The sequence below is a fragment of the Thamnophis sirtalis genome, unplaced genomic scaffold, assembly GCF_051295495.1.
Source record: "Thamnophis sirtalis isolate CommonGarterSnake01/CBP01778 unplaced genomic scaffold, rThaSir2_p1.2 scaffold_9, whole genome shotgun sequence".
Lineage (NCBI taxonomy): Eukaryota > Metazoa > Chordata > Lepidosauria > Squamata > Natricidae > Thamnophis > Thamnophis sirtalis.
Window position 1 is genome coordinate 36,472,844 of NW_028261389.1, and position 19,400 is coordinate 36,492,243.

The window sequence follows — 19,400 nt, forward strand, 5'->3', positions numbered from 1 at the left end:
GTGAGAATGTAGTTGGTTAAATGTGAATTTACCTTTTTTTTATTAGTATTATCCGTCCAAGAAAACAGAATGACTTAAAGTCACTTAAAGCAATAAATAAATAGTTATTTTATACCACAGCAGATAATATATAAGAAAGAACAAAATACAGCAACTTGTAAAATCAGGAAGAGAGAAAACAGAAAACAAATAGTCATCAAGCCATTTGACATTCATAATATTTGACAACTGAAATTTAAATGTATAAACTGCCAACTAAAATAATCAAGGTTAAATTAATCAGCTCTTATTTAATTCCACAAGCTATTTCATAACTTTTAGCTACATTAAGAATTATTTTTAAGAACTGGCAAAAAATAATGGGCACAAATTAATCTGTTAATCAGGAAATGATTTTATCAGGGGAGTTAACAGCAACCTATCCCAATAGACATCACAATGAAGGAGATTATGAACTAGGAAATTTACAATTCCAAATCCACAATGACAGTTACTATTAACACATGAAAAATCAGTTTAGAATTTGCTGGGTTCTTGGTTGAAGGTAAGATGTCTAGGTGCAGAAGTTCAAAGGGTCAGTGACATTTCAGTGCAATAGGCTACTAATAATTACATTCAGCCACACTAAAGAACCTGGAATGTAACACTGATCCATATTCTGCAGTCACACCTAAAACACAAATTATACCAGGAAAAACACATGGAATTTCAACACTGCCAATGTCCCTCCCAGCCATTTTCCATAGGTTCTTTTCCTGTGCAGCCAGTGTTCAACTCTGCATTTGTTTGGTATTCTGCTATAATACCACTATTTCTATTTTATGATGAAAAATGTACTGCTATGTTCTAATAGCAGATAATATGAAAGGTGACCAAAAAGATTACTTCATATAATACATAATTTTATAACAGCAGAAATATCCCAAATTGCTTGAAGTTATTTATCTATTATAAGATTTACACTGATTTCAAGAATTAAGTAGTCACCACATGTGAAATAATTTCTGCTAATCAAATTTCATATAAATAATTTTTGATAAAGGTAGTATGTAAAATTACTTTTTAAATAAAGCAGATTGCAGGTTTCTTTGCTAGATTAAGCAATGAAATGTTAAATTATTTGTATACATGTATGAAACTACATAGAAGAGATGTACATAGACATGTATATGCAACCAGCAAGGTTTTTTAAAAAATTGTGTCAAATGTAGACATGTAGAATAGCCAAAGCTCCAGAAGATAGGCTTAAGATGCAGAAGGATCTTGATAGACTTGAAGATTGGGCGCTATCTAACAAAATGAAATTCAATGGTGAAAAGAGTAAGGTTCTACATTTTGTTTTAGAAAAACGAAATGCACAGGTACAGTACATGTGATAGCTTGCTCAATGTAGTAACTATGAGAAGGATCTTGGAATCCTAGTGGACAATCATTTAAATAGGAGACAAAAGTGTGCTGCAGCTGCCAAAAAACCAACACAGTTCTAGGCTGCATAAACAGAGGGAAAGAATCAAGATCATGTGAAGTGTTAATACCACTTTATAATGCCTTGGTAAGGCCACACTTGGAATACTGCACCCAGTTTTGGCCACCACGATGTAAAAAGATGTTGTGACTCTAGAAAGAGTGCAGAGAAGAGCAACAAAGATTAGGGGACTGGAGGCTAAAACATATGAAGAACGATTGCAGGAACTGGGTATATCTAGTTTCATGAAAAGGACTAGAGGAGACATGATAGCAGTGTTCCAATATCTCAGGGGCTGCCACAAAGAAGAGGGAGTCAAGTTATTCTCCAAAGCACCTGAGCGTAGGTCAAGAAGCAATGGGTGGAAACTAATCAAGGAGAGAAGCAACTTAGAACTAAGGAGAAATTTCCTGACAGTTAGAACAATTAATCAGTGGAACAACTTGCCTCCAACACTGGAAGTTTTAAAGAAGAGATTGGATAACCATTTATCTGAAATGCTTCATCTTCTACTTGTTACTCATTGAACATGCTGTAATCCACCTCTGAAATGTATTTGTATTCCTAATTAAGGAAATCTTTTCTGAATCTTAGTAGAATTATATATTAGCCTAGCCTGTGCTTTAGATACTAATCCAAGGAAATTCCAGACCAGGAAGAAAACTAATAATTTGCCAGACATAAACTTTTATTATCATATTAAAACAAATGTGTGCTTTTTTACAATTTACTTTTTTCTTTTTTCATCAGTTATCAAGGATACAATAAATTCAATGTATTTATATTTAATTGGATAGGTTAAAAGTTAAACCTAACTATTGTAGTGTCTCTTGGGGTGATCTGCTCAACGATAATAAATGAAAGGGAATGGAACAATACTGTCCTCTCAGAATAGCCTGGCTAAAATTTCCAAAGCAGCACATGATTCCCTCTAAATTAATTGTAATTGTTAAATATTGGATTTTTCTTGGGCAGATGTCTAATTATGCAAACAAACTCAGTTGCATACAAACATTTAAGCACTCCTGGTCAAATTGTTTCAGTGAATCCTGAAATCAAGAGAAATTGATACATCTCTACATGGTACAAAGAAAAACATACATACGACATATTGCTCAAAATTTGACTATTATTTTATTGTATATAATTTGACTATACAAATATGTGCATTATTAGATGCATTAAAATATGTGCATATATGTTTATAGAATAAAAAATAATGAATATGGCGGGTCCAGAGTTTTGGACAACTTTCAGGTGTTATTTTGTAATATCTCCTTTGGCAGAAATAACAAATTCTAAATGATTCCTGGAGCTACCTCTATGTCTTTTTTCTGTGTTTTCTGCTTTTGCTTTTTGGATTTTTTCCCACTCTTCCTTTCAGAATTCTTTTAGCTCAGAAATATTCTTAAATCTCCTTGCAAATGCTGCATATTTGAATTCTTCAAATCTGGAGACTTTGAGAGTCAATCCAGAAACTTTATTTTTCTTTCATATAAGCACTATTATAGTTGGTTTAGAATCATCTTTCATATTGTTGACTTGCTGAAAAGTCCACTCTTCATTCAGCTTAATTTTCTTCACTAATTGTGGGATATTAGATTCTAGGATATGTTGATATTCAGTTGAATCCATTCTTCCACCCAACCCACATTGCCATTGGTTGCCACATGCTCCCAAAGCTTAATAGAATAATTCCAATGCTTAACAATTAACGAAGAGTCAAAGTACTTCATTTCAGGCATTGATCAGACTACCATGAGATAGTAGAATAGAATTAGTAAAATAGGACTAATGCAGGGGTGAAATCTAGTAGGTTCTGACATGTTCTGGAGAACCAGTAGCGGAAATTTTGAGTAGCTCGGAGAACCGGTAGCGGAAATTTTGAGTGGTTTGGAGAACTGGCAAATGCCACCTCTGATTGGCCTCAGTTGGGAAAGAAGATTTTGCAGTATCCTTCCCCTGCCATGCCCACCAAGCTCTGCCCACAGAACTGGCAGTAAAAAAATTGAATTTCACTGGACTAATGAGATAAGGTTAAAATACAAGGCAAATAAATTAAAAGTATAATCAAATCAACCAGTCCCCATCAAGGTTTTGACAGTTCTTGCCAACTATTAAACAGAATTTGATGACATTATATGTAATGGTTTGTGGAAAAGTTTCTTTATCTGTTTTAATCCCACTTTTATTATGTTTATAAATAACTTCATGTGGTGAACATACCTAATACTCCTTCCTCTTCCTATTTTCCTCAACAACAACTTTGTGAGGCGGGCTGGCTGATAAAGAATGACTGGTCATCCAACCAACTTTCATATTAAAGGTGGAACTACCAATAGAACTCACAATCTCCTGGTTTCCAGCTTTGTGAGACAGGAGGATCAGCCATAGCACAGACAACTGACATGCAAAATGTCATGTTAGTACTCATAGTTTGTGCTCCTTGTCTGGACTTCCTCAGAATGCTGACATGATGCACTAAGTGCATCATTGCGTTCAATAAAAGATAAATAAGGTAAAAAGTATTAGTACAACCTAAACTTGAGAATATAAAGGTATAATAAATTTTGTCTCCATTTGTGGTAAATCTGACAACCGAGAAGTAAGTACATATGCTATTTTTTCCATAGCTCCTGATCAATTGCCAAAGTGTTCTTTTCTTTAAATCAGCAGCCTCCAACCTTTTGGATAACAGGGACCAGTTCTTTGGAAATAGAGTTTTCCACAGACTGGAGGGGCCGTGGTTTCATGTGCTGCCTGTATCCCGCAAATGGGGCTTTGCTTGTTTGCGCAGACCAGTTTCTGGCATGCCACAGACAGAGGTGGTATTCAGCCGGTTCTCTCTGGTTTGGGTAAACCAGTAGCGGTGGCTGCGGGAAGCATAATGCGCAAGCACTGGGCATGTGCAAAAGGCAGTGCGCATGTATAGATGTGGCATGTGTGCTCACAATTGCGAACCAGTATGGAAGGTAAGTGAATACCACCGCTGGCCGCAGACTGTTGCTGGTCCATGAACCGGGGGTCGGGGACGTCTGTTTTAAATGCTATATCCCTTTTTCTCAAAGTCTTATAGTAGTTAAGGTAGAACAATTTAAATTTTCTTTCATCTGTCTATAGCAGTTTGTTAAAATAAACTTTTCAGGCTTTCTTTCTTAAATTATTATATGAGTTTGTTTATCTATTAATCATATTTAAAAAGCCACCAACCTCCATAAAGACTACTTTAGAGTTAAAAATAACAAATAATACAGAATCAACTGGAAAGGTGCTCACTTTCTGTTCTTGGCATATTTACTAGTTTTTAAAAAAATATCTATTTTAAAACTGTAAATATCTGTATATAACTTGTAGGTGTTCATTCCAAAGTACAAAACAACATCTTGCTTAACTTTGCACCATAAGTAAGCGGCATTTTTTATTAGAGACTAGTTGAAACAAAATGTAATCAAGGGTGCCTAACATTTACATGCAGGTGAATAAGAATGTTCCCCATTTACCTCCTTATTCAGTTACCTGCTTCTTGCTGATTTCACCCATCCCTATTCTGTTCTACATTGGAAAGATGTCTTGGTTTATTTATTCAGATTGGCTTCTATAATCAACCTGCTGTATTATATGTATGCTGTTCTATTTCATAGGATTTTCTTAGGTTTCGTAGAAAGATCTGCCTAACACTTCATTCTGTCTCCATTTCCATTTCTTCTAGGGTTTGTATTTTCAGATTTGGTTGCAAATCATCGAGTGCTCTTTTATTTGAACCTGAATCTATATACTATTAAAGCCCTCATGTCTCTTTGTTTGTAATCTACAGTTGGGTGAAATCGGAAGCCATAAGGCAACAATTATTCAATCAAGGTAACTCAAATGGATTAACTTACAGAATGCTAAGACTCATGACTGGGAATGATATTTGGGAAAGTTTTTCCTTGTTCAGCACCGCCCCACTGCTGCTGTTCAGAGCCATCACCATACTAGTTTTACTTAACTTTTCTAAATTGCTCAAAAGAAAATTAGGCCCTGCCATTTAGTTGAACTAAGAAGATAAAATGTAGAGAATAATGTAGGAATAAGCTACATTCTCTTCATCTGGAGAACAAAAAGGAAGAGAGGAAACAAAAGACAGCAAAATGAGGACAATTGCATAGGTCATCCATATTTTAAATAATGAAGCCTTCTGGCATTTTGAAAGGTAGACTTCAAAAACTGTGAGGAGTACGCTGTAGCCAAAGTTCATTTTCTACATCCCAGCAGAGTTCATCAGTTAAACGAAGCACACTAAGATAGACTAAAAATCCTATGTATGCAAAATAAATAAAAGCTTTGCAAAATGAGTAAGACTCAAGTCCTGTAGAAATGGGTGATAGATAAACTTTGGATTTGGAAAATGGTGAACTACGCGTCTCTGAAGGAGTGGAGATGCTGCTGTGAACAACAGACCAGGAGCAAACTTGATCCAACAAGTCCCCTCTGGATAAAGGAGAAGGTAAGAGATTGCCCACATGTGCTCCAGACACTTTCTTCTCATAGGCGTTTGCACAATAGTCATCATTCTTCAGGTCTGATGAGAAGCCCTGGCATTTTTAGTTAATAGCCCATCCGTGTATTGAGTTATGACAGAACAGTAAATGGATAAATATTTATCCTACCCTCACTGTATTTTTAATCTTCAATAAAGAGGAGAAGGGCCTCTGATATCTGTTCAAAAAGCCAAAATATTTGATTGCCCTTTGATACAACCCACTTGGAATTGGGAGATCAGTATCATTTTCAGTTTTGCCTCAGTCTGCAACATGAGATGTCTCTGATCACTCTAAAATCTATAAGTTTTACTTGTGATGAAAGGTAAGGCTACAAAATCCCTAGTTAGTTATTTAAAATATCACATAAAAGTACATTTGTAAAAATACCACTTTTGATGAAGGATTATATGCTGGTCATATTGAAACTGATTGTCTCCCATGAAGATGCATAACACAATAATAGAGTTGGAAGGGACCTTGGAGGTCTTCTAGTCCAACCCGCTGCTCAGGCAGGACATCCTGTACTATTCTGACAAATGGCTGTCCGATCTCTTCTTGAAAACCACCACTGATAGTAAGAGGAAACCAGAGGAAGGTAAGGAAATATAGGAGGAAAATGAGAACTTGGAGCCAACTACAGCCTCATCACTACTTCTACCCAGAAAAAAAGGCCAGGAAGAGGGGGAAGGGAAGAGTGCAGCATTGAAAGTAAAAGGCATTGTTAATGAATGTTGCCAATCATTTACAATTATTCAAAGATTTTTGGTTTCTGATGCCCAGGGCAGAAATGTGCAATTAAATACCATCAGCATACTGATGATAGTTAATCCAAGGCTGACAGATTGCCTCCCCTCACAGTTTCATTTAGATGTTAAAGAGGAGCAAGGAAAGACATGATCTTTATGTCATGTCTAAATACATTGCCACCCAGTTCCCTTATAGGGGACATGGGCGGCATAGAGAATTTATAAATAATAATAATGAACACCATTGGCACCATTGACAAATTCACTGTCAGTCAATTGCAAAAGACAGCTTTACTCAGAATCGCTTACATCCTGCAGCGATACTTTTAACACTATAAAACATCCATATCTGCTTATCCCAGGTTCTTGGGAAGGACTCAATGGGTGGACAAAAATACCAAAACAAGTCCGAACATCTGGCTGACTATGCGACAAAGCATAATATTAAGGTAAAAATTGTGATTCATATACTGTTTTAGTTGTCACACTATTGCATTTCAATACAAAGAGCTACGTGACATAAATAACAAAAGTAAATTTTAAAATACATTTTTGTAGTTATTGATTTAAATATAAACTTTCAAAAGGAAGTGAAACTGCCAATGCTAGAAAAATCAATGCTGAAATGGTAAATACTTACAAATATTTATATAAGTATAAATATTATTATTTATAAAAGTATGCATTATTTATATAAATGCTTATACATTTTTTAACCACAGTATTTATATGCTTATAGTATTTATATACTATGTAAAAGTATTTATATAAATAGTCATATAAATACTTGCATATTTTTAACCAAGCAAGCTGGTAGATTTTACCCTATTAAAACTGATTTTGCCTTATTCAGTACCCACCAGAAAGCTTGCAATTTTTATCTAAGTGTGGTAACACTTTTGTTATGTCTGTATGCTTCTGAAATTCTCCTACCTGTGAACTGAAACAGAGCAAGATTTTCATGGAACTGTATCTTGCATAACTGTCATGTTGAGAGAAGCACTTTTAAAATATTTGCTGTAGGAGTCCATGAGTTGTAGTTTCCTTAAAACAAGCCCAACGGGATTTTGTTCCTGGAATAAATGGTACTGCATGGAAAGATATAATTATACAGACATCTTTGTTTGGCTCACATTGGTCTTTGCTAATGTTAGAAGCACTTATTCTGTGGGTAGGACAGCAGCAATATCTACGGCCTAGAAGCATAGACAGACAAACAAGATGAATATTTAAGTTTCTTTTTTTTTAAGAATCCGTAAACCACAATCACTGATAGATGTAAGTTGCTTTTGGTCTAGATGGAATGAAGGTACAATTTCAATTTATTTTGAAAGAAGCAGTATCTCTTTCATAGAGTGGCTTACTAACTTTAAAAAAGTAACAAAAATACCCTATAAGTCGACTGTTCAGGAAATGGGGCTGTATCCAGAGAGTTGAAATGTGACACCATATTAAACACCAAGATTGCATTCCCCGAGGGCAGCCTCTCTGTTTCCCACCATATATCCTTTTAGTTGTCACACTAGTATGTAGTGACCAACATCAAGCCACCACTTAGATCCCAATTTCCCCCAACCCAGACCTCCTGATGCCACCCCCAAAAAGAGAATTCCTACATCTCACCATTAGGCACATAGGGTGGTGATGTTGTTTGTGTCTTGAGTCCATGCTACTTTAACACTTGCTCTCAACACCAGGGAACGGTTACCTTTCCCAACTCATCCATCTACCCTCACCCCTCAGCCACTCTAGCCAGAGTGACTAGGGGTTGCCCTCCATACAACATATAGGACCCACTCCTGCCCCCACCCATCTGCTCTCACCCAAAAAAGGAATCAGTCCCTTACAAAAGGAAGGCTACTCACTATCCACAACCCCAACTATCTATAGCCATTGGTCCATCAGATGATGAAATGATGAAATCCTGACAGCAAAGATCAACCAAACACATGATTCCCATGCCATCCCTTTTGCCTACCTGAAGATGAAGACAATAAGATGGCTCCAGCAAAGGGAGCTTCTGCTGCTGCTAAACCCTGATTCAGGCACCCCAGTTCATACTCCCCATCTTCTAAATCTTGCTAAGCCCTCCACTGAAGAGGTTACAAAAGCACTGGTGCATTTCCTCTGCATAATCCAGCTAGGCACCACCAGGAAGCAATGTTAGCTATGTGTAACTGTATGCACTGTTGCCAGACAAATGAGTGCCACTGCTTCTGCACCTGGAACATTGTGTCTTGCCCCCTGTCTATCCAGCCTCTGGCCCTTCATCACCACAAAACAGTGAAGCACTGACAAACACAGTCCACCGAGCCTTATCCAGAGCACTCTCTGCACAGCTCACGCTGCCAATGGTAATTTGTGGGACTGAAAATATGCACAGCTCTCTTCCTTTACAGCCCATGGCCCAGAGGGAACTCCAAGTCTTACAGTCCAGGTCATTCTACTCAGGATCCAACTCTTAGCAATCCAGCTGTACCAAGATGCAGCAAACAGGTAGCTCTGAAGCTTCCAAGAAACCAACATACCGTCCGTCTCATCATCTACAACCTAAAAAAAGAATCCACAGAAACCCATACTACAATTTTCACTCTCTGTCATGTTTAAAAATATATATTCTGTTGTAGCTTTTATCAGGCACTAAAGACCTAGCTGTTTTCTCACGCATTTGGGTGAGGTGGTTAGACAACCTCTGTTGATACTAATGTGTTTCCTCAATGAGTGAGGTTATTGTTTACTTTTAAGCATTGTACTGAGTTTTCTGTGTTTTCATCCTTGCAGGCTGCTCAGGCACTTGTGTGAAATTGGCAGCTATATAAATCATACACATCAATCAAATTAAGTAAAGTTCTTAAGATACCGATTCTTCAGTGTAAGGTGCAAAGGCCTCAGTGCAAAGGCATCTAATAAATTGTTTGCTTTTTCTGTAGCTTCATTGGTTCCATTGCTATCGGTGGTCACTTGGCTTCTGTTCTGATTAATATCAACTCTCATATCCCAACCAGTTGTGGGTTGCTCCATGTTTGGCCCGGATCAACTGAACTGGTAGTAGTGGTGGCGGGAGGCTCCATGCACCCACCCAGATGCTTCTCTGCATGTGTAGAAGTGTTGCACGCGCACATGAGAGTGCGCTGGAGTGCACTCGAACCGGTAGTAAAAAAATTGGCAACCCACCACTGATCTCAACAGATGAGCTCTTTGTATCCACAATAAAGTTTGTGGTACCATGGAGTAGCTCAAGATGTAACAAAAGCATTATAGGATGATGGTGTGGCACATATTCCACACAAAGTATGATGAATAATATCTAATTTACACAAAAACTGATGGCAACATGGGAATAATATCTAACTTAATACCTTGAGTATTTTAGCAATGCAGTGCAATTCCCACCTCTTTCATATTTCCAGAATACAAAAAGTCCAGAAGCAGAGCAGCACCAGAGATTTATTTAGTTCTGGTTTTGAAAAAGAAAATACAAGTTTCCTGAGATTAGAACATGGAGGGTTACTATGAACTGTATTGTCTTGGCTTGGTATGCATATCAGCCCTGGGCCTCTCTTTCCTTTAGTCAGATGTGGTCACAGCTCCCTCTTCTGTTTCTCTCTGATGTAGCTGGTGGTTCTCTTGCTCTGTTCCTCTGCTGCCCTCATCCTCCATATTGCAACTAAGTAAGGGAAGCGGAGCATTCTGTATGCAAATTTGTTGTGTGTGTGTCTTGAGGCATTCTTAATATTTATTTATTTATTTATTTTAGCTTGTCAAACATGTAAAAGATAACAGGTATAAGTGTAAACATAAATATGAACACACTAAATGGGCACAAATAAATGGAGACAGTAGGACAGGGATGGTAGGCATGCTGGTATGCTTCTGCATGCCCTTTACAGATCTCTTAGGAATGGGGTGAGGTCCACGCTAGACAGTTTAAGGTTAAAGATATGGGGGTTTCAGGATGTAACAAGAGTCAGGTAGTGCATTCCAGGCATTGACCACTCTGTTGCTGAAGTCGTATTGTCTGCAATCAAGTTTGGAGTGGTTTACCTTGAGTTTGTATCTATTGTTTGCTTGTCTATTATTGTGGTTGAAGCTGAAGTAGTCATTGACAGGTAGGACATTGTAGCAGATAATTTTGTGTACTATGTTTAGGTAAGAACATAGGTGTCGTAGTTCTAGGTTTTCCAAGCCCAAAATTTCAAACTTGGTGGCATAGGGTATTCTGTTGTGAGTAAAGGAGTGGAGTACTCTTCTTGTGAAATACCTCTGGACTCTCTCAATTATATTAATATCCGATATATAGTGCAGATTCCAGGCAGACAAGCTGTATTCAAGAATTGGTTTAGCAAAGGTTTTGTATGCCCTAGTTTGCAGTACAATATTACCAGAGAAGAAGATTAGGTTAACAACTCTTAATGCCATTTTGGCAATGTGGTTACAATGAGTTCTGGAACTTAGATCGTTTGAGATGAGTATTCCAAGGTCCTTGACAGAGTGAAGGTCATTCTCCCAGTTTGTATTTGAGGTTTTTTTGCCAATGTGTAAGACAGAGCATCTGTTGGTTGAGATTTGGAGTTGCCAATTGTTTGACCATTCTGACACATTGTCAGTGTGTCAAAATGGGCTTGGTTTGTACAATTCTGAAGACTTTTACATGTGCACTGGCAACTTTCAGTTGGGAGGGAAATAGTGATTTCCATCTGAGCAAAAGTACCCGTTTGAAAGCAGTTCTAATTGTGAGCATTTCCTGGTTTTTTTATTCCTAACAAGTAATTATTTAATGCAATGTTGTATCAAGAACTCTACCTCCCCAAGATAAACTTGAATATGAAAAAGTGAGTATGCTGGGAGTAGCCTTCAGTTCACTTTAATTACTGCTTCTTTATAAACATTTACACTTCACAATGCGTAAATAAAATAAAACTTTCTCCATTTCACAGCTATACTAAAAAATGTGCCATATAGATCAGAAAATGTGGGAGTCCAGTAGAATAATCTCTATTCAAGTTAACAAAATTACAAATGTTCCATTAAATGTATTGGACATCAGTTTCTACAGTGCCAAACAACATATTTTGAAGTTATGGAAGTAGGAATCAAACATAACTTTATTTGTAAGACATTCAGCACATGAAAAATGATTTCATTAATACAGTTTTCTTCTTTCTGCATGCTCCCTCTTTCCTTCCATACAATTAGAATAGTAGAATCAGTCTTCAGTATTTAAAGAGTTAATAGTTGAATAAGAGAGGAAAAGGTGGAGAAAGGAAGTGGAGTAGAGGACATTGAGGTGGGGGCAACAGGAACAGCTGCCACAATTGCAATCATCAGTTCAAATCAGTGGGTAGAGGAAGATTTTCCAGATCCTCTGACCTTAAAGTTAGGGAGTAAAAGGAAGAGGAAGTACATTTGCACAGACCTTCTGTAATAGCTTCCTTAGGGAGGGGCGGCTGCCCATGCACACACATACCTCTTAAACAAGCATATATGTGAAGTTCAAATTATAGATTTATAAAAGAACATAACAACCATAGCCTTATTAATATTTCTCTGGTTTCAAATCCTTCACATGGATTACTTCCAATAAATTATAATCATTAATTTACATTTAGAATACATTTTGTTCTTCTATATTTAAAATCATGACTTAAAAAAAACTTCAGATTAGTGATAGAGCTTCAGATTTGAATCTGTGCTCAACATAGATCTTATTCTGAACTTGATTTGCTGCCATGCATAAAAATCTATAAACTCAGTTGGAAGCAACAATTAGCAGGACCTTTGGATGGCAGCAAAGAGTTAGACTTAACACATATCTCTTCACTGTCCATCATTAGATTATCAACATTTTTGCAGTTCAGATCTGGTGGCCCTATACAAATGGTGTCTTTTGTGATTCACCTGTGGGCTGATTTTCAAGACTAAGCCATCAATAGCACTTTTAATGTGAAAATGGTAACTGTGCATCAAATAGTATCTCTTAGAACAAAGATAAACAACTTTAAAATATAAGGCAGGTGTGCACAGGAGTTAGATTAGCATCTCTTGACTTGATATTTCGATGATTTTGCAGGTGGGATTAATTCAAAACGTTTTGCCTTCTAAAAGGAGGAATGAGTTATTCTGAAACAAACTGGTCCTAGATTTTACTTTAAAATAATTTTAGCACTAATGATAGAACGTGAAATCCACCATTCCAAAGGGCTGCAAAGGAGTTTAAGAGAAACTGGCCAAAAGATACACAGAGCATTGTCTTCCCAAACAAAACAAAAGGGAACACAAAAGAAATGGCTAGAAAACTACTATTCCTGTCCCAAGTATTTGTCTTGCTTTGACATTTTATTTATTTATTTTATTTTATTTATTTGTCAAGCATGTATAAGGTAACAAATATAAGCATAAACATGATTAAGAATACAGGAAATGGATATGAATAAATGGCGGACAGTAGTATGGGGGCAGTAGGTACCTTGGTGTCCTTATGCATGTCCCTTACAGACCTCTTAGGAATGGGGTGAGGTCAACAGTAGACAGTCTAATGTTAAAGTTATGGGGGTTTGAGAATGAAACCACAGAGTCAGGTAGTGCATTTCAGGCATTGACCACTCTGTTGCTGAAGTCGTAGTTTCTGCAATTGAGTTGGAGCAGTTTACCTTAAGTTTGTATCTATTGTGTGCTCGTGTATTGTTGTGGTTGAAGCTGAGGTAGTCATTGTCAGGGAGGACGTTGTAGTGGATGATTTTGTGTACTATGATTAGGTAAGAGTGAAGGGGGTGCAGTTCTAAGCCCAAAATTTCAAGCCTTTTGGCATAAGGTATTCTGTTGCGAGCAGAGGAGTGGAGGACTCTTCATGTGAAATATCTCTGGATATTTCATGCCCAATTGTATTAATGTCCGATATGCAGTGCGGGTTCCAGACAGATGAGCTGTATTCAGGAATTGGTCTAGCAAATGTTTTGTATGCTTTAGTTAGTAGCACAATATTACCAGAGAAGAAGCTATGCAATATTAGGTTAACAACTCTTAGTGCCTTTTTGGCAGTGTTGTTACAGTGGGCTCTGGCACTTAGATCATTAGAGATGAGTACTCCAAAGATATGATAACGCCTGCTATCCTTACATTAAAGCAGCAATATTTAACATCCAGCTTTTTTTTAACAATAGCAGCAACAACTACACTGTATTCTCCATTTTTAAAAACATTATTCTAATATTTTCCTGATGTTAAGAAATAATATAATTTAAGATGTAAACTTCTATTGACTGTAGGAATTATCTAAGTCAGGGTATGCAATGCAAAGCTGGCTGAGGAATTCTGGGAGTTGAAGTCCACAAGTCTTAAAGTTGCCAAGGTTGGAGACCCCTGATCTAGGTTATTATTTTGCACATAACACTAAACTTGGCATAAGTGTTATGTGAATGTGCCATGACAATTTGCATGCTTACAAATTCCACTTGTTTCTTTTTACATTAGTTTTACTATACATAAGAGAAAATATAAATAAACCAATAAAAAGAGAACATACATAAATAATATCTATTAGATATACATATTAGATATACACATACACACAAAAGAATAAGTTTTTAATAGCAACTTAATGGTGACCATTCATGGAATATTTCTGATCATTTTTTCATTCTGCTATGATCATAAGAATGGAAGCTTGTTTCTATTTTTTTAATACCTTTTTTTAAAACTAATGGCAGCATTGTTAACCAAGGTAGAACAAAATGCTAAACTATATTTAACTGAACTAGAAAGATCAGCAACTCAGATTGAGGAAATCAAGAAAATGTAACAACTTATATTAATTCTGCCAGATGTTTTGAGGAACATGGTAAAGAAAGCACATGACTGTGGGAATTGAATTCCCCCTTCCCTTTTTAATCTCTCCTGAAATATTGCCAATTTTAAATAATTAATTAAACCTATTTCTGTGCCACTGCAATCAAAAAGATGCTTGGCAGCTTACACAGAAAAAAAATACAATATGATAATTCAACTTTAGATTTTGTTCTTAATCAGAACAAAAGATATCTTAACAACTGTCAAAAAATGGCATTCATTCTTCTACATGAAGGAGAAAACCAAATGGCATTCCTTTTCTGTTAACAGTGAGGCTAAAGCAGAAAGATTTCACAAGAGGGTTTCCTTGGCAGCAGAAATACATTAAAATATATTAAAAATACTAACATTGTAAACGTACAAGAAAAATACTATTTTGCCCCTTCAGGTTATTCCAAATTAGTTGCTCTTTTGAGATGCTGTGCCTGAAAATGTTCTTTGGCCACAGCTGAGTTCGTGATATTCCTTCCTATCAATGCCTGTATCAGCTTTCACCATCATCTCAGAAAACATGTCCATTACCCTAAATATACTAAATGAGGAAGATCCATGCTAATGTGGGTCAGCTATGCAACTAGAAAAGGTGTCACAACTTTGCCCATCACACTCAGCGCATGAGGAGTGCTTGCTGAACAATTCCCTCTACTTCCCTCTCCTTTGGATGTAGTATTAGGGTGGTACTGAAATTCAGAAGCTGCCTAGTTGAACTTAAATTCATAATAAAGGCAGAAGAGGCAGTGTTTTCAGTCTGAACATTTCCTGGTAATATTCAGCTGTGAATTCTGTTTGGTTTTAAAGAACATTTTAGAGTAATGTTTTAGATTTTAAATATTTACAATATGCCTTAAAATACTATTCATTGCTGACATTAAAAAGTGAGCATTTCAGGAGCCAATTTATGTTACCCAGAAAGCCGGGATGGGTTCCTGCCAGTTCTAATCTCTTCTATAGAAGAGCTTCCACAAATCTATAGTGCCGTTTAGAACCAGTTCCAGCTCCCTCCCCCCACCCATCTGCACATCATCAAGATGAAGAGCGAGAGGAGGAATTCTGGGAGTTGAAGTCCACAAGTCTTAAAGGTGTCAAGTTTGAACACCCTGGGGTTTTTTTCCCTAAAGGGTTAGGGGTGCAAGGGTCTTGTAACTTGACAGCTTTAAGACTTGCGTGCTTCAAATGCCAGAGTTTCTGAGCCAGCATTTTGGTTGCTAAGCAAGAGCGTTGTTAAGTGAGTTTCACCACATTTTACAAGTTGGCCACATCCACCCAGTCACATGGCTGGCAAGCCACTCCCACCTGATCACATGGCCAGCAAACCACTCCCACAAAGCAGGCCACACCTACAGAAGAGTTTCTAAAAAAAATTGAAACCCACCACTGCCAGAAAGAGACATTAGAATGTTTTGCCAATCAAGTGACCTCAGTGGTAGAATATTCTTGGGTGTTTTGCACGTATAATGTATTGTTTCTGATTGAATGTAGTTGCAAGCATTCTGTGGAAAAAGACATTCAAGCACATTTTAGAGGGCAGCATAATAGATTATATTTAATTTAATGTGTCTCACCTGTTATAGCCTGGCAGGCTCTTTCTATATTGCATATATGATTTCACAGGAATGTTGGCCTTGATTTTTAGTTAAATCGGCCTTTTACTGCAATTCTTCCACAAGCATGTTAACAAGTAGGCATTGCTCTGTCTGGCATAACAACTTCACCAGCAACTACGGTAAATTAAACAACCTTTAAAGGAATTCTGTGCAAATTATACAATATATGTACATTTCTATGCTTTAAAGTTCAACTTTCAATTCTATAGAATATCATAGAGAAAACTATTGCCTGCATGGTTCTGATCTTTGTAGGTATAAGCATGTCACAGCATCTTAAGATCTTCATTATCATCTTTTAAGATTTTCATTACTATCTTACCAAGAGTTAGACTGTGATGTATTTCTTGGCTGATTGTTACTTTACTGTTGATAATTGATTTTAAAAGGCAGAGGGCTATCCACTCCTTTAATATATTCAATGTCATTTCCAAGGCTGGTTTCTGGACTTGTTGCCATGAATTTGGCCTTCTTTATAATAAATCATATTTTAACTGGTGCTTGACCTTCATTACTAGGACCCAGAGATCACCTTCATTTTCAATTGTGAGAATAGTGTCATCAACACAGCTAAATGTACTGGAGTTTCTTCCTCTAATTTTAACATTATACTTACCTTCTTACAATCCCATATATTCAGCATCTAGGTTAAATAAATAAGGAAATAATATAAAGCTTTGTCTCATTCCTTCACTGACTTGGAGCCTTATGTTTTATCATGTTCTGTTTAGACTGCGGCATTCTGCCTTGTACTATATATGAGTTTTGCATGAAGACAATAAGATGTTCTGGGATTCTCATATTTCTAAGATAATCCACAGAATAACTTGGGTGACACAACTGAAAGACCTTCTATAGCCAATAAAAACACCTTGATTTGTTTTTAGTATTTGTTGGCTTTCTCATTATCCATTATATAGCAAGAATGATGTAACTTGTTACCTATGAGCTGTGCTGATGCAGTGGTTAGAATGCAGCTACTTCTGCTGCCTGCTGGCTGCCTGCAGTTTAGCAGTTCAATACTCACTGGATTAAGGTTGATTCAGCCTTCCATCTTTCCAAGGTCAGTAAAATGAGGACCCGATTGTTGGAAACAATATGTTGACTCTGTAAACTGTTTAAAGAGGGCTGTAAAGCACTGTGAAGCGATGTATAAGTGTTATTGCTATTCCTTGCATCCTATAGTAAACTAGGGTGTGTTCCAAAATAGAGAAAATTTCTATTCCTTTAGGATATGTCCCTAAATATACTGTTCAATATTAAATCAGATGAGTATAAAACATTCCTTAGTGTTTAAGAAGAATGACTGCTCAGGAATTGATTTAGAACCGGAATTATTTATTGATTTATGATATTTATATGGCTGTCCAACTCAACCAAGGTGACTATATGTAGCTGTCAAATTTTTTAAAAAACCCTAACAAAAATAATAATAATAATAATAATAATAATAAATTAAAACAATCAAATTGAGATCCAAACAGTATAACTATCATTTAATCTGGGCTCCATCAGACCCAAAAGCTGGAGAAAATTCAGGTCTTGACAGTCTTTTTAAAGGCAAGCAGGATTGGGGCCAACTCTATGCCAAGAGGAAAATTGTTCCATAAGATAAGGGCCACCATCAAGAAACACATCCTGAATTTCACCTAACAAATCTAGTAGAGTGAGTAGATACCCTGAGGATTGTATAAAAATATAAGATTAACATATTGTCCTGGGGCCCAGATGGAGGTAGCATACTAGAAACATTTAATGGACTGAGATAGGACCCTACCTCCTCTCAGTGTGCATCTTGCTCCCTTCCTTGCCATTGTTGTTGATTCTTAAATTAATTTTAGTATTAATATTTATTATTTTAATGTTGTATTCTGCTGTAGCTCCCTAGAGTTGCCTCTTGGCAAGAGTTGTGGCTATAAGTTAAATAAGTAAGTCACAAAGCAGTGAACACTGCATCTTAAGGTTTTCTGTCCACGAATAAATAAACACAAGCACAAAGCATAAGTGTCATTTCTAACTGCCTTTCCTATTTTAAAAAAATAAAATATTAATATTCTCACCAAATGACTAATTCAGAATAGAGCTGGAAGGGACCTTGAAGGTCTTCTAGTCCAACCCCACCTTCAAGCAGATGGCCCTATATCATTTCAGACAGGTGGCTGTCCAATCTCTTCTTAAAAGCCTCCCATGATGAAGCCCCCACAACTTCTGAAGGCAAGTTGTTCCACTGGTTCTTGTCTATTCTTGTCATCTTCTCATTCTTCTCATCTCATCTTCTCATCTTTCTCACCTCTTATTTCCTACTATCTTCTCCTATTGGTATACTATGATTTATCAATTGTTTGTATCTTATGATGTATGATCTATGACTTATCACTCTGTTGTTTGTATGCACACGGAGAGTTTATGCACCGGAGACAAATTCCTTGTGTCTCTAATCACACTTGGCCAATAAAGCATTGTATCCTATCTTCCAGCTTCCAAGATTGAGAAACACTGTATATACTTACACTGCTGTAAGTATAGTAAGCAGCAGCAGCAGCAGCAGCAAATTGCTAATCTTCGGTAGACTCCACTAGGGCTTCTTGACTTCAAAGGGGTTAAATGAGAGACTGGAAAGCAAAGCAAAACAAAGAGAGCAGAAAAAGGGAAAAACCCAAGACCCGAGTGTGTATTTTGTATTCCAGACTGAAACCTGGTCCGCCGTCAGATTTCAGCGCTTATGAATATGTCCCCCAGTTAAAACAGTCCCAGGAAGTTCCTTACATTATTCTTTAAGCAATAATTAAAACGTTCTTGATGATGCTCCTCTTTAAACTTTTAATTGGCTGGCTTAAAGATGTACGGGCCCTTGCAAGAATAGCATCAGGTAGGATTTGTAGGTTTATTGACATCAATAGGGAAAGATAGTAAATTAGGTAGCCTGCTGGCTGTTGCTGTGAACGTGTAAAATTACACATCATTTTCATCTGGAAATGTATCTCGGTTTCTGTTAAGATTTTGTAGAAATACATGGAAGGAAAAAATCGTATCTCCCCGTCGGGGAATCGAACCCCGGTCTCCCGCGTGACAGGCGGGGATACTTACCACTATACTAACGAGGAAGTACTGATGAAAGGGTCGCTTTCTGCTCAATTAAACTGCTTTCCTTGAAGTTTCGGACTTGTAATAGGTTAATAGGTTGCTTGGTCGATATCCAATAGCTACTTGGCCGTCG

The 19,400-nt window shown here is 36.9% G+C and overlaps 1 non-coding gene across 1 annotated transcript; it reads right to left on the bottom strand.

The window, feature by feature from the left end:
• Positions 1-19,215: 19,215 nt before the first annotated feature.
• Positions 19,216-19,287, bottom strand: TRNAD-GUC (transfer RNA aspartic acid (anticodon GUC)). The gene has a single exon. It is a non-coding gene; the product is annotated as a tRNA-Asp (tRNA).
• Between the last annotated feature and the right edge of the window lie 113 nt (positions 19,288-19,400).